This window comes from Orbicella faveolata, unplaced genomic scaffold, assembly GCF_042242905.1.
Source record: "Orbicella faveolata isolate gen_17 unplaced genomic scaffold, um_ofav_v1 contig_26, whole genome shotgun sequence".
NCBI lineage: Eukaryota > Metazoa > Cnidaria > Anthozoa > Scleractinia > Merulinidae > Orbicella > Orbicella faveolata.
The window spans coordinates 11,822,501-11,835,954 of NW_028301554.1; the positions used below are offsets into that span (position 1 = coordinate 11,822,501).

The 13,454-nt window shown below is 38.9% G+C and overlaps 1 protein-coding gene and 2 long non-coding RNA genes across 6 annotated transcripts in view; 2 read left to right on the forward strand and 1 right to left on the reverse strand.

The window, feature by feature from the left end:
• Positions 1–13,454, reverse strand: part of LOC110046777 (NAD-dependent protein deacylase sirtuin-6-like) — a 49,460-nt gene that overhangs the window by 8,992 nt on the left and 27,014 nt on the right. The window lies entirely within an intron of this gene.
• On the forward strand, positions 9,670–11,224 carry LOC149108174 (uncharacterized). 2 transcript variants are annotated; one of them, XR_016209183.1, is made up of 3 exons: positions 9,670–10,011; positions 10,265–10,623; positions 11,088–11,224. It is a non-coding gene; the product is annotated as an uncharacterized LOC149108174 (long non-coding RNA). The 2 variants fall into 2 exon arrangements; XR_016209182.1 differs by having other exon boundaries at positions 9,671–10,011; positions 10,265–10,613.
• On the forward strand, positions 12,171–13,008 carry LOC149108175 (uncharacterized). Its single transcript, XR_016209184.1, has 2 exons — positions 12,171–12,386; positions 12,689–13,008. It is a non-coding gene; the product is annotated as an uncharacterized LOC149108175 (long non-coding RNA).

Here is a 13,454-nt window from a genome sequence, read left to right on the forward strand (position 1 = left end):
AGCGACAGAGTTGAGCTCTTTTGTTGCTTCGTTGGAAACTGCCGCAAACCTGGAAACATCTACCTTCTTGAGATGGCTCTGAATTTGTTGTGTGGTTTTCGTTTGTTTATGTTTTACTGGACTCAATATCATACGGATCTTGAGCAGATGAAGAAAAATTGCCAAAATATTCGTCAAAATGGGCACTGAAAGTTGGAAACTTCCATTAAAGTAGGTCTTCTGCTTGAAGGAGCTCATAATCGCCATTCAGAAACTGTAATTAATTAAATTCGTCATTTTTTTTGGAAAAAACTAATATAACAAAGTTTTGGCGATAGTAGTTGCAAAATTCTCCACACAATGGCTTTTTGCCTTTAATTTGCCTAAAATTTTATTGATTGCTTTAAACTTATCTTGAGATCTGATTGGTTCTTTTGTTTTACTGTCCCATTTTCATTAGCTGAGAAAAAGATCGATTTAGTGCAAAAAATAGTGCGATTCGTGAATAAATCGCACCACTGAGAGCCAATCAGATTGCAAGGATAACCAGTGATTTTAAAATGGATTTAATAAATGTTCAAATCGGGCTGCTGATAGCCAATCACGTTCGAGAATTTTGCTATAGTTTTGATTAATAGCGGAACACCGGCGGCCCAAAGGGCCGCCAAGCGGAGACCCATACTCATATAGGAAAGAAAAGGTAATCCATGAATGGATCTTCTCATGGTTATCATGGCTAGCGGTATTGCTCGTGGGCCCGTACGAACGACGACAGCGACGACGACGACGACGACGGAGTCGCGCAAGATGGCGGCCATACTCGAAATAATAGACAGAGACATGCAGCCTTGGTTTACTGTGTACTTTTTTGATATTGGACATCTATGTTATGATCAATAACACCTGTCAAATCAAGGTAGCCGCTGACCATGTATCATGTCACCATATCGCAGGCTCAAGTTTACAGCTCATCGAGGTTACGTGTTTTTTTTAAAGTTGACCGCTGACCAAGTGCTAGTTTTCGATTGGATCGCGTCAAGTTAACCTGTTGAAAACAGGGCAGGATTGTTCGGAAGTCGTTAACGCTAACCCAGGATTAAAAGTTAGCCGAATTATAACTTTTTCTTCTATACAAATGTTTTTCGTTGCTTTGTTTCGTGTATACCGTGATTATTAAAACTCAAAACAGAAGGCCAAACAATATACACAAAACTTCACCGCAAAGTTACAAAACTCAAATCAAAATTCTACCTTTTCCTGGGTTAGTTTAATCGGGCTGTGAACAACCCGGCCCAGGAGCTACACTTTTAGGCTGGCCTAAATCTGTATATTATATAAATTTAGCCAAGCCCAAAAGCAGAGCTCCTGATTACAATAATTAACCATAATTGATAAGAGGATTTTTTCCCCTGGATCAGAGACTAAAAAAATGATAAATTGTGAGCATGTGATTGTCCAGGGTGTGATTTGAATATTTTTTCTAGTTACATTTTAACAAACCATACCTAATGAGTGTACCTAAGATTGTAGAAATTACGTACGCACTATATCAGGGACTGTCCAAGAGACGATTGTGCAAGGAATATGTCGGAAGAAAAGTCAACAACGCGTGACCGTTTAATTTGCGCCGAAATTTTGCCTTTGCATGTACTCCATCCCTCTCCCTCAGAGTAATAACCTGGCTTGAGCCCGCGATCCAATCGAAAACCCAGTACCTGGTCAGGATCAACTTAAAAAAACACGCGGCCTCTTGACCTGAGCCCGCGATATGGTAACGTGATACCGGTCAGCGCTACCTAGTTTTTTGACAGCTGTCAATTGTAACATGGATGCCCAATATCAAAGATGTACTATGGTAATGGTTCTACTCTCTTACTTTTCAAGGAATGGGGCTTAGCGTACGGACATACGGACGGACGGACAGTCAGGTGACAACCAAAATTTTTGAGATTGATGGGGCTCCGCTATAAAGGGGAATCCCGAACCATCGAGTTTGGATTCGAGTTCGAGTTAGGCCCGGTACAAACGCCGCTCCACTCATGTGCCTAACCAAACTTGATTAAGTTCGACTTAAGAGCGACTTTGGAGCGACGGCTGGTTCAGACGGCGTATTTGCGTCGAACTTAATTCGGGCAACGGGTGGTAACAATTTTCGACGAGAAAATATGCGTTCTGAATTCGCGAACTCCGTCCAAATAGAAAAGCTGTGACTAACACATTTCGCTGTTTTCATGCTGTTATATCAATATTTGGGGAAGCAAATTCAAACTCAAGGTTCAGTGTTTGTATTTAGACAGGTTTTCACCCGGTTAAATCGACTTGTTAACGGGAAATCTAATAAGCTGGGTTATTATCACGAAGAAAAAGCAAAAAAATGAATTTGCGCCAAAGAAACTTGCTTACACAGTCTCGTTTCTCATAAATCGAAGGCATACTGGTATTTTGTTGTCTTTATTTTTAGCGACGACTTTGAGCTTCATGCATGACTGGTCACGCCACTCAATTTTGAGCCAATCACGAGTCCCGTTATATGAAAAATAAATTACAGTAATTTATGCATTAGGTTCGACACATGAGGAGAACGCCGTATGAATCAGCTGCCGCTCCAACGTCGCATAGTGCGACAGACCCTGCCGAATTTAATGTTGTAATTTAATGTTGCCGAAACAAACTTAACCTGCCGAACCAAACTGATTCAAACACCGCTCTTCTGCCGTACTTAACTCATCAGTTAGGTTCGGCGCATGAATGGAGCGACGTTTGGAACGGGCCTTAAGGTTCGAGTTGGAATTCGAGTTAAAGTTTGAGTGAACTAATAAAAAATGCAAATAAAAAATAACAAAATAACATCAACAAACAAGAATGGAGGAGGAGGGAGGTGAGGTGCACGCAAAACCTCACGCCGCCGAGATACTTGCATTTCTCGAAGGACCACTTATCGGGGAAAAAGTCTCGGGGAAGCCCCTGATGAGCATCCCCATCATCGGAGATGGCACAAACGAACAACGGCATGATAAGGATTCCTTTTCCGCAAAATGTAGAGGCTGACCGTGAGCGAACGATCTCTCATGGAAATCAAGGGGCTAAATGAGCCAACTCATTCATGTTCTTAGCCATGAAATGATCTAATTATAGTGTTTATTAATGTTGATAGCGTATCAATAAGCATCAAGCTTCTTCCTGACATGTATCTTAGCTATCAGCAGGCTTACAACTGACTGGATGATTGGGTAAATGAATCATTCCCTGAACTATAGATAAGGACGATATAGCATTGTTGTGTGTTCTGTTGTCAAGCATTTGTGTTCATTGTTTAGTTAAGAATTGGTTCATGTTTAGCGTGCGTATATCGAGTTAGGGATGCACGTGGGAAGTTTGGAGAGCACGAAAGAAGCATAAGAGTTGCTCGAGGTGACAGCTGAGAGCAACTGTAGCTTCTTGAGTGCTCTCCAAACTTCCCAAGTCCATCCATAACTCGATATATTCACAGCTAAAAGCATGAACCAATTCTTTAACATGGCGACAACAAATTGGGCGCTAAACATGTTTTAATTCTGATTGACTACAAAGTTCTCAAAATGCACGGTGAAGGAAAACAAAGGTCAATAGGATCCTAACACGCCACAATCATTTGAGCAACAGATGAGCGAAAACGCTTAACCTGGTTTCTAAAATTGCAAACGAAAAATTCGCTTCTTTGAATTAATTGTAATGAAAATGTAGGCAGACAAAGTCAAAAATACTCGATGAAAATGGAGACAAAGTCAAAATACTCGCGTTTAAGTAAACGTCTTAACTTGGCAAAAGTCAAAGGCTCGAAGTAGAGTTTGGATTGTTCAGGATAATCTTCACATCGCCGAAACTTACACAAAAGGAACTTGCACTAAACTCGACGGAAATTTTGCAGCTAAATTGAAACTGCACACGTCATCTTACATACGTACGGCCGTGCGCACACAGAGATTTCGTTATGATGGCTCAATAGGAATTAGATAGGACTAGCGCGCGCTATGTTATAACAAATGTTGTGTCATTTATATGAAGTGAAAGTCTTATTTTCACTGTTTGCTTGTTACAGATTATGTATGGTATTTTATTCAAAGAAAATGCAAGTGATTATTGCAACATTTGTCAGTAAAACTTGAGAAAGCTTATGCTGGTGCAACTGTTTTATACATGTACCGTGTTACAAAAAATTCACGACGAAATTAAAGGTGAATATTATATTCTAAATCATATGCATCATATTTAGCCTATTTTGTTATTTTGGCGGAATGCACGTTGGGAAGGTTGAGTGGATACAGATAAATATGAATGTCCACTGATATAACTGACCATTTACTTTATGTACATGTATTACTAGCTACACTAAACATAGTCTCTTGGGTTTTTATTGAGGCTTGTGCCACTTGTAGTCCAATAAATATATATTATCGTGTTATGATATTCAAGTGCGCAATGTCTTTTTCACAGCATTCTAGAAATGTGGGTTGTTTATCATTTATGTAGAAAAATCGGCTCGTCAACGATTTGTGCAAATGTTAAGGAAAAACGCTTGATGGCAAGTTCCGTTAGACTGGCCATTTACCATTTACTAAAAAAACTCCAATTTAACAAAAGTTTAACCGATCATAATTCCAAGATGGCGGCGAAGAAGTTTCACAACAAAGATAATAGGTATTATTTTTTTCTGAAGCATCTGAGCGGGCCGGAATCCTAAATCCTCGAATTTAATTGGCTAATCACGCGCTCGTGACAGGTCCAGCCCATGAGCCGGATTTTTCCCCCGCTGTAGCGATTACGGCTCCTAAATTTCGCTCCTAAAAGTTAGCGGTAATCGTCAATCCTTTGCCTGTTTTACACTTCCTTCAACGATTAGTCAACGCAAGTTTATCTCCCAGCCGGCAAATAACATATATGTCTGACATTGCATTAACAGTCCGGAGGGTAGTTTTGGGATCTCAAGTGATGTAATTTTGGCGATATTTTCCTTTAAACTTCGCCTTTTTTATGGCGCTTCACTAGTAGTCCGAAAGGGAAGAAATTTAAAATTCTGTAAAAAAAATCAGGTGATGATCAAATTGCCAAAACAGCCTCTCAATGTAACAAGAAACATTTGCTTGTCTCGAATAAAGGGTTTTTACCCGGATTTATATCGTTTTCTTTGTATGGCAAATTGTTAAAAATGTGCCCTAAAATGACCGCTGAAAGCCCTCTCAGAGGGGCAAAACCAAGATGGTGGCCCCAGCGCTAAAATACGAATCGAATTGAACTGAAAGCTATATTTTTGTGAATCACTCATCTAGACCATTCATCTGAGAAAGTTTGAGGAATTTAATTTTTTCTGGTCCAAATGGTCATAGTTGAAATTTACAGAGGGCACCTCTTAATCATCTAACAACTAAATATGACATCCGGTTGTAACGCTACGCAGTCACGACAGTTCCCGTCACTATTGCGCTAAGGTGTAAACTTTAATGTTTGTTTAATTAATTAATTTTAATTAATCAATTAGTCTAGAGGCAAGTGATGGAGGTGAGGTGGAAAAGGTACATGAGTACCCTTCATAACACATGTTCCACCTACGTCAGTTGGGGGTGAACATCGCAAAGCTATATATTTGTTCCAAGTAACCCCTTGCTCTCCTTGTGGTACTATTCTCTTTAGAACAAAACCAATTTGCCCTAAACGCATGTGCAGATTAGTTAGCATTCGTGTCTTCTATATATTAGGTGGAGGATACATTGCAAACGGGATCATACACAAATGTTGAGTGGTTTTCCTTATGGTAGAACCCAACATGTAAGAGGCATGCGTTCTAGCATCGTTAGTGTTATATAATATGTTTCCATGCGGTTTTTGAGTTATTTTTTTGTGAAAAAAATACCTCTTAGTCGGCGCGTCGGGTATGTTATGGACGGGTCAACGGATGAGTGAGTGAGTGAGAGATTTATGTATGTCACACCAATCAGATTGGATCTACTATAAACAGCCAATCAAATTTCTTGTTGTAAAGCTAAATGGTATGTGAGAAGATTTGATCCCAACACAGTTTAGAACGACCATATTTATTCTTCTACAAAAGAGGAGGAAGTATTCATATGTTGGGCTTACTTCGACATTTTCTGTGGGTTAGGCTGAGGATTTTAGTTACGAACGAGGTGAGCCTTGAGGTTTGAAACAGTTCGTGAGTTAGTAGTATGCAAATGCAATGAGATCTTTTTATTTTTAGTTACGAAGGTAACTTGATACTTTTGTTTTTCACAAGGAGTAAATTCAATTAGAGGTCACGAATCGTCGCTTCTAGTTCTTAGGACATGTTTTAGAGGAGACGAGACTATTAAGATTTGAAACAGTTCTAACGTTTACAATAGTAAGTGCAGGTAACGATTGTTTTGTTCTTGTTGCATGCAAATATAACGAGATATCTTTATTTTTTAGTTACAAAGGGTAATTCGACACTCCTGTTTTTCACATGGGAGTAAATTCAATTAGAGCTGACGAATCGTCACCACTCTTTCCCACGAGATGTTTCGTATCTTTAGTTACAAATGGTTACTTAACACTTGTTTTTTTTATATGGGAGTAAATTCAATTAGAGCTGACAAGTTATCGGCTATTGTCCCCAGGATATTTAACAAAAAAAAGCTTTCATTTCTGGACGTTTTGTACGTCTCTGCAGTAGCAGTTTATTTTTAATTGATGGGCATTTTATGACATTCTTTTTAGTCCGATATTTTTAAAGGTAAAAAGTATGAAAACTGCTCAAATGTTCTTTGAAGACTGCGTGGCACCAAGTTAACGTGCAATTTAATTAAATCAAACTTTCAATGTGTCAGAGAGGTTTTTTTTCTCTTTCTTTCTATTTTCGGTAAAGTAGTGTTGTTGTGTTGTGTTGTGCAAAAATGGGTAAACTAAGGACTCGTATAAAATGCGAAAAGGCCTTTTAACTTGAGTATTTTTGAGCAAAAATTCCTCTTGGGGGTTGGAAGGGCTATGTGATCGGTGAGTGAGGGAGTTATGCATGTGCACGTGTCACACCAATCACAGTGTGGGTTGTATCAAAGAACAGCTTACTATCTACAGCTTACTAGCTAGCTTACTATCTACCATTACCGATGTAACATTGTATTTAAATCATAAATTCCCAGTTTATTTCTTGCTGTACATCGCAACCAAACAAACTTGTCAAATTAACCAAATCATTACTGTAAACAGCTCCATGAATGCTCCTATCTCCGAGACTTCACAAAAAAAACTCTTTCACGCCTTGCGTGCCTTTGTTTTTATATGTCATGTGATGTCAGGAAGCGCCAATTGTCCCTTGTTAGTGCTAAGGTGAAACGTATCTTTTAGAATTACCCACAGGTCGGTTCAACAAAATAACATCATCTGCTCTTTCCAAACTACAATAGTATGTTTGTCAGGGTTTAAATAAAGAAGGGAAATGTATAGCTTCTCCTTAGTGGCTTGTTTATTTCTTGTCTTAATTGCGTCTGTAAGAAAGACCAAAGAGTTCCCGAGTTAGTGGCTTTAATATTCTGCAAATTGTAAATTTGTGACAAATGAAACCAGGAAAGTGGCCAAATATTGCTGCAGACTCTGTGGCACCTAATGAAAGCGCAAATTAATTTAATCAGTCTTTGAGAAGACTTGTTCACCAACGCAGGATAATATCGGCCAAGTAGCACTGTTTACCTTCAATACTTCTCGTTGAAACGCTTCTCAGTTGTATTAATCAATATTGTTGTGTATCAATTTTGAATTGTTTTATTGTTAACAACAAAGGTTGCAACAGAAAAAGAAAGTGGTATTCCGTGACTATCTGATAATTAAATTAGTTCTTGTTCATCGGTGATAAGAAAATTTGTGTTCTGAGAAAAAACAAAACCGTTTCTCTTCCATTTCTTCGTCAGATGTTTAACTTTCTTTCATTTATCCCCAAATACCAAGCACAGCTTCCGTGTGTTTTGGAGAAAACAAGGGTTTCATGTTACATACCTTTGCGAGGAAAACAAAAGTATCAAGTTACAAAGTTGGTGCGAAGAGCTAAATTGTCACGTTTGCTCCACATATTATTGAATTTAAAATGAACGAAAATCATCGTAAAACACCAGAGTAAAATTTAAATTTAAAAGCTGTCGTGACAAACAGTACTTGTACGTAATTTTTGGACCTAGAATGAAAATACAGCCTTGAAACATACACACTGCTAATGGGAAAAGCCCTGGCAGACTACCAAGGTAGATACAAACCGGAAGTGAACTGAGCGGGAGTGAGTACTTGTGGGACTACCGTGCCAGAGCTATCAATTGCACTCTGCACTATCTGAGATTGTCTCACTAGTTATTAGTTGCTCCAGGCCTAGCAGGACAAGATTCTTAAGAGAGCAAACACACTCCAGATAACTCTGGTCAACTCTGTTTTCAACAATCTAAGATATAGGCACTGAATTGATTATTTACCTGCATTTTGATCCCATTTGGGTGACAGTCATGGTTACCAAATGTCACACACCTTTTAAGATCGTCAGTTTGTGTCTCATGGTTATGCATCAATCAGCAGCCTTCCCCTGGGGCCCACCCCCGGGGACCCTGGGGGATTTGTCCAAATGCCCATTCAAACCTCATCAAATCCCCCTGGGTATAGGGAAGAGGAATTCTGACAAATCCCCTGCCCACTGGGTGCAAAAATAAGGACCAATGTTCCTGTTAACGCACAGATGTACGAATTTTACGCACAAAACTCAGCTATTTGCTTTGCTTAGACTCTCATTTAAAGTCTGTTGTATTTCAAGTCCAAGACTATGAACGTACTCATTGCTTCATAAGAGAGACAGACTTCGTTTCCTTCTACATCTGTTCCGTCTTCTTCACAGCAAACACTGACAGCTAGTCCAGAGAGGTCTAGTTTTTGTTTCGCTGCATAAAATGAAGCCGACGACGGTTGAATCAGTGAAAAGAATTCCCGAAGTCTAATAGAACTAATAGAATGTTCAATCAAGGGATCCGCAACACACCACAACTACCATACCTTTGTTGATAAATTCTTCTAAAGAATTCGCCAGAACTGCTTACTTCTTATTTCTATCTGTGCTCCAAGCGTTGTAAACAGACATGTCGACGAAACTTGGTTGATTCAAGCCCTAAATCTCGTGCGACAAGGGCGCGAAGTGAACACCTCGAACAACATCTGGGAATCGACGATAGGGTATACAGTAGACCGGTAAATCCCCAGGGTCTGCCCCCTGGGATGCAATCTCTGTGGACAAAAGTGATATTTCCCCCACACCCTCGGGGAACAAATATCTGACAATCTCGACAAATGCCCCTGGGTTCCCGTGGGTGCTCCAGGGGTGGTCCCCAGGGGGAAGCCGCTGAGTGATGCATTAGTTTCATTAAACTTGATGTCTTGTTTCGTACGATCGATCCGGGCCTACGTGTGTAACACACGAACGAAGATAATCAGCAAAGAAGTACAGTTTCTTCTTTAAGAAATTCAGGACATCATCTATTACTGATATTATTCGACTTAGGGCTACTATTATAAAGCAATATATGGTATTCATTTGGCATTTTTCATAGCTTTGTCATGGAGCTTTATAGAAATTGTCACGCAGTGATCGTTAACCTGGCCGAATTCTGGGCTCTAAATCTGAAACAGGATTTAGTTTAGTTCTGGGTTGCATCGATTTGACGTGTGGGCTGTATGTTTTGACAGAAGCATATCACTTAGAAGCGTTTAACTCTAGTTCAACAGTCCGGAATATCCCGATAAATTAGGACAGTCATGACGTCATGAAGCTATTGTTAGCAGGGAAAATGGCGGACCTTTTATGCGGACCAAGAAAATATGTTGTTTCCAGTCTCGCATAGAGTCTGGCCAGCATTACCCAGGACTTTTTCCGACCAAACGTTGAGAAGGAGAATAAGCGGCCATTTTGGTAGTGGGAGAACGTTGACTGTCTTCTAATCATTGAGTTTTTTGGTGTCAAGCGACGATGTAGACGCGATTTTGTGGCCAAATATTAAGGTTAGTAAAGTGTACGCGTTATTTTCTAGTATTCACGTATTTTTCATTGAGCTGTGTATATTTTTTACTGGTTCTAGTGTTGTTAAAGTTTCATCATGCCAAATTACACGGTTGTAAACCACGTCGATATTTTGTAAACTCTCTTTGAATTTGAGGCGTTACAAGCGTACCTGAACCGCTGTTGTTATAAGGCTTGAGTAATGCATCGTTCCTTCATTTTTATGACAGTTGTTTTCAATTTCTCTCACTTAAGTACATGGAAGAGCATACTCGACTGCTCGAGGCACTTTGCCGAATTTTTGGGGAAAAAACAAAGGGAAAAGAGAGGAAATAAGACGTCGCTAAGTACGCGGACGAAATTAAACAAATTTGGGAGGTCTCTGTTTTGGTGGATTCTCCGAATGTGCACCCCAGTTTTATCACTGGAGAGCCAGCAGCCTGTTGAAAACCACCTACAGCACAGAAGTGGCAGCGAAACAGACAGGCCAGGGGTACTGCAGTGGTTCCCTGTAAATGGATGCTATCAGTATCCCAAGGAATGGCACAAACGGTAGAGAGATTGTTTGTACTCATTTACCAGACGTTGAGGGCCATGCAAACATGTAAGTTAAGGTTTGTAGGGTGCATTGCACTCTTTTTTTTTTTTTTGGCATTTTTTAAAAACTATACACACTGCAGCTGTTCCTGGTAGATGATGATTCTTTTCACCTCCCCATGAAGCTTGAATGTACCAGAAAGTAATGTTTTTGCAAAATAATTTTTATGAAGGCAAAGACTAAAAAGGTACGAGAGTTTAGAATGTAGTGTCGAGTGTTGAACATTACTAATTGTGAAACCAATGCAAAACATTAATTGGTTGTGAACAGGAAACATATCAGTTTGGTTAAGAATATGTAATAAAAAATAGAAAACATAAGAGTTATCAGACCACTTGAGGGCAATCTCTTATTTAGTGAGACTAATGTGGTAACTACATTCAAAATAAATTCATATATTAAAACGAAAAATACATTTGTAATAATATTGACATCTGTAAGCAATGTAATAATCTTCTAAGTGCTTGTGATTTGTTTCAGGTCCTGCATTCTGCTAAGAGGCAAATTCAAGGTCGAGAGTACCTAAAGAGTGAATAAAATAAAATGGATTTCACTTTCAAGACTGAATTTGTTTTGTATACTTTAAATAAATATATAATAAAACCTTGGGACATGTGGATGGATTGTGAATGCTCCCTCGTCAACCTGTCCAGGAATTATATTTTGATATTTTTGGGTAAATAACTTGTGAAAGTCAGCAATTATATGTAAGTTTTCATAATTTAAATGTGGAAATCAGACATGATATCTTTTAGCACAGTAACAAATAGATACAAGAAATATTTGAAATAAATACCAAAATAGAGAAATTTCAGATTTACAAAGAATATATTAACAGAATTTTTGACTATCCCCGCTTTTGACAACACTAAAATTTTGGATACATTTTTTCTAGCTTAGTTTATTTTGTATAAAAGAACAAGAATTTCTCACTCGTGTGCGTTATTGAAAATTCTGTTTTAATGATGATTTCATTTCCTCGATTTAGCCAAAACGTATAACATTTTGGACATCTACAATTTATCTTTGCTGGCATTTAAGAACATGCGCGTGCTGTCGATTTCGGCCCGATAATCCCTAGATAGGAGGAAAGCCTCAATTCTCATATCGATCATTTCTATGCTTAGAAAAAGGCAGAGTACAGATGCTTACCGATTGCACGGTCTCTTTCCAAAGAATGATAACAGCAGCTCGTCAAACGTGGCCCGCATTACGTTCTGTGGTGCTTCCTTCGGTCCGAGGATAATCGTTATCTGGGAAGAATTGTCTGTGACATGGAACGCGAACACAAACTTTCCTTTTATTTTATAATTTGGACAGTATTTAACTCAATTCGAGATAAATATATACCTCCTGAAGGCCCGCATTCATGGCATTGGAAAGTATTCGCGACTCTCCTTGTCCGCCATCTTGAATCTCTTGGTTTGTTGTGAAACACAACACTCCAATCAAAACACGCATTCTCATTGGTTGAAACGTGAGTTTCGTGACATCACAGATGTCCTAATTTATCGGGATATTCCGGACTGTTCAATGCTGCCGATTATTCCGAACCAATCAAATTTAACTTCCTAATATGGAGCAAGGGCTCTCGCGTGGATATGTCATATACGCGCGGACTACACGCGGACAGCAATGGCGGACACATTTCGTTGCGAGTTGAGAGAAGGTTGTTGTTTCTGGACCGATTTCTGCACTCATCATGAGAATCAAACGAACCTTTTCCAGAAGCTGTCAGTGTAATACCTAGGCCAGTTATTTGCCAAGTCTCAATTGCAGGTAAGCATTTTTTGCATCAAAACTAGTCAATGGAAATCATGCTATGCTGAAAACGTTTGTTTAGCACACGCGCTTTCGTTTGCTGGATAACAATGATCGGTATTGTGGAATATTTTTGCGTGATAGTCGAACTTTAAGAAAATCGGACTTGAAAATGTGGCTTTTCCCGTGATTTGTCATACGGTCGCGCCATGATTGTGTGATTTTTACCCTTGTTTTATCACGGTAAGTGAATAATTTTGTGGCTCGGCTTGTTCCCTTTATATCTTAATGAATGTTTTCTTGTTAATTTCTTGTTGTAGTATGCCATCCGTTTGTTTGGCCGATGTTCAAGGGTTTTGGATCCTGCTTTGGATACTAACTGGTCTACTAAACTGAGACATCATCTCATTTACCCTGCATTTACATATTCATTACTATGTTACTGCCTGTCTTGAATTGTTGTTTCAATCAAAAATTTACTACTCTTGGATGTTATTGTTCAGTCATTTTTGATCTCCCACTTCTGTACACTTGTTTTCCTTATAAATAAGTGTTTTATGTGAATTTACACATGGCTGTCACCCCACATGGTGTTGAGTTTAAAAAACATACTTTGTAATTAAATTATTATTTTCAAGTAGATGCAATTCAGTGTTTTTTTTCATCTCCCATCTGCAATTTAAGTTACAACCACTGTAAATAGTATGAGGTCTATTATTTGTCCGAAACATTCTTTTCATGTACTTCAACCAGGCCTTTCCATTGAGCCCAATTTCCCTTTACATGGCCTCACATGAGGGCCCCTCACATGTACTGAGAACCCAGGAATGGACACACCGAGCAAATACAAGTTACATACAACAACTAAACACTAAGTGAAGAGAAATCTCTAACTCTCATCAGTTTTAACATTGACATTGTCAATGACAATGACTGGGGCAAACTCATTAGTAGGCCTTTTACTTTAAACACATTCAAGCAAGTTGAGCAAGACCAAAATCATCTTTATCACACTTGCCTACAAAATAGATACATGCAGCACATTAATCTTGGATTTGTAATGTTATTTTTTGCCACTTACATTGG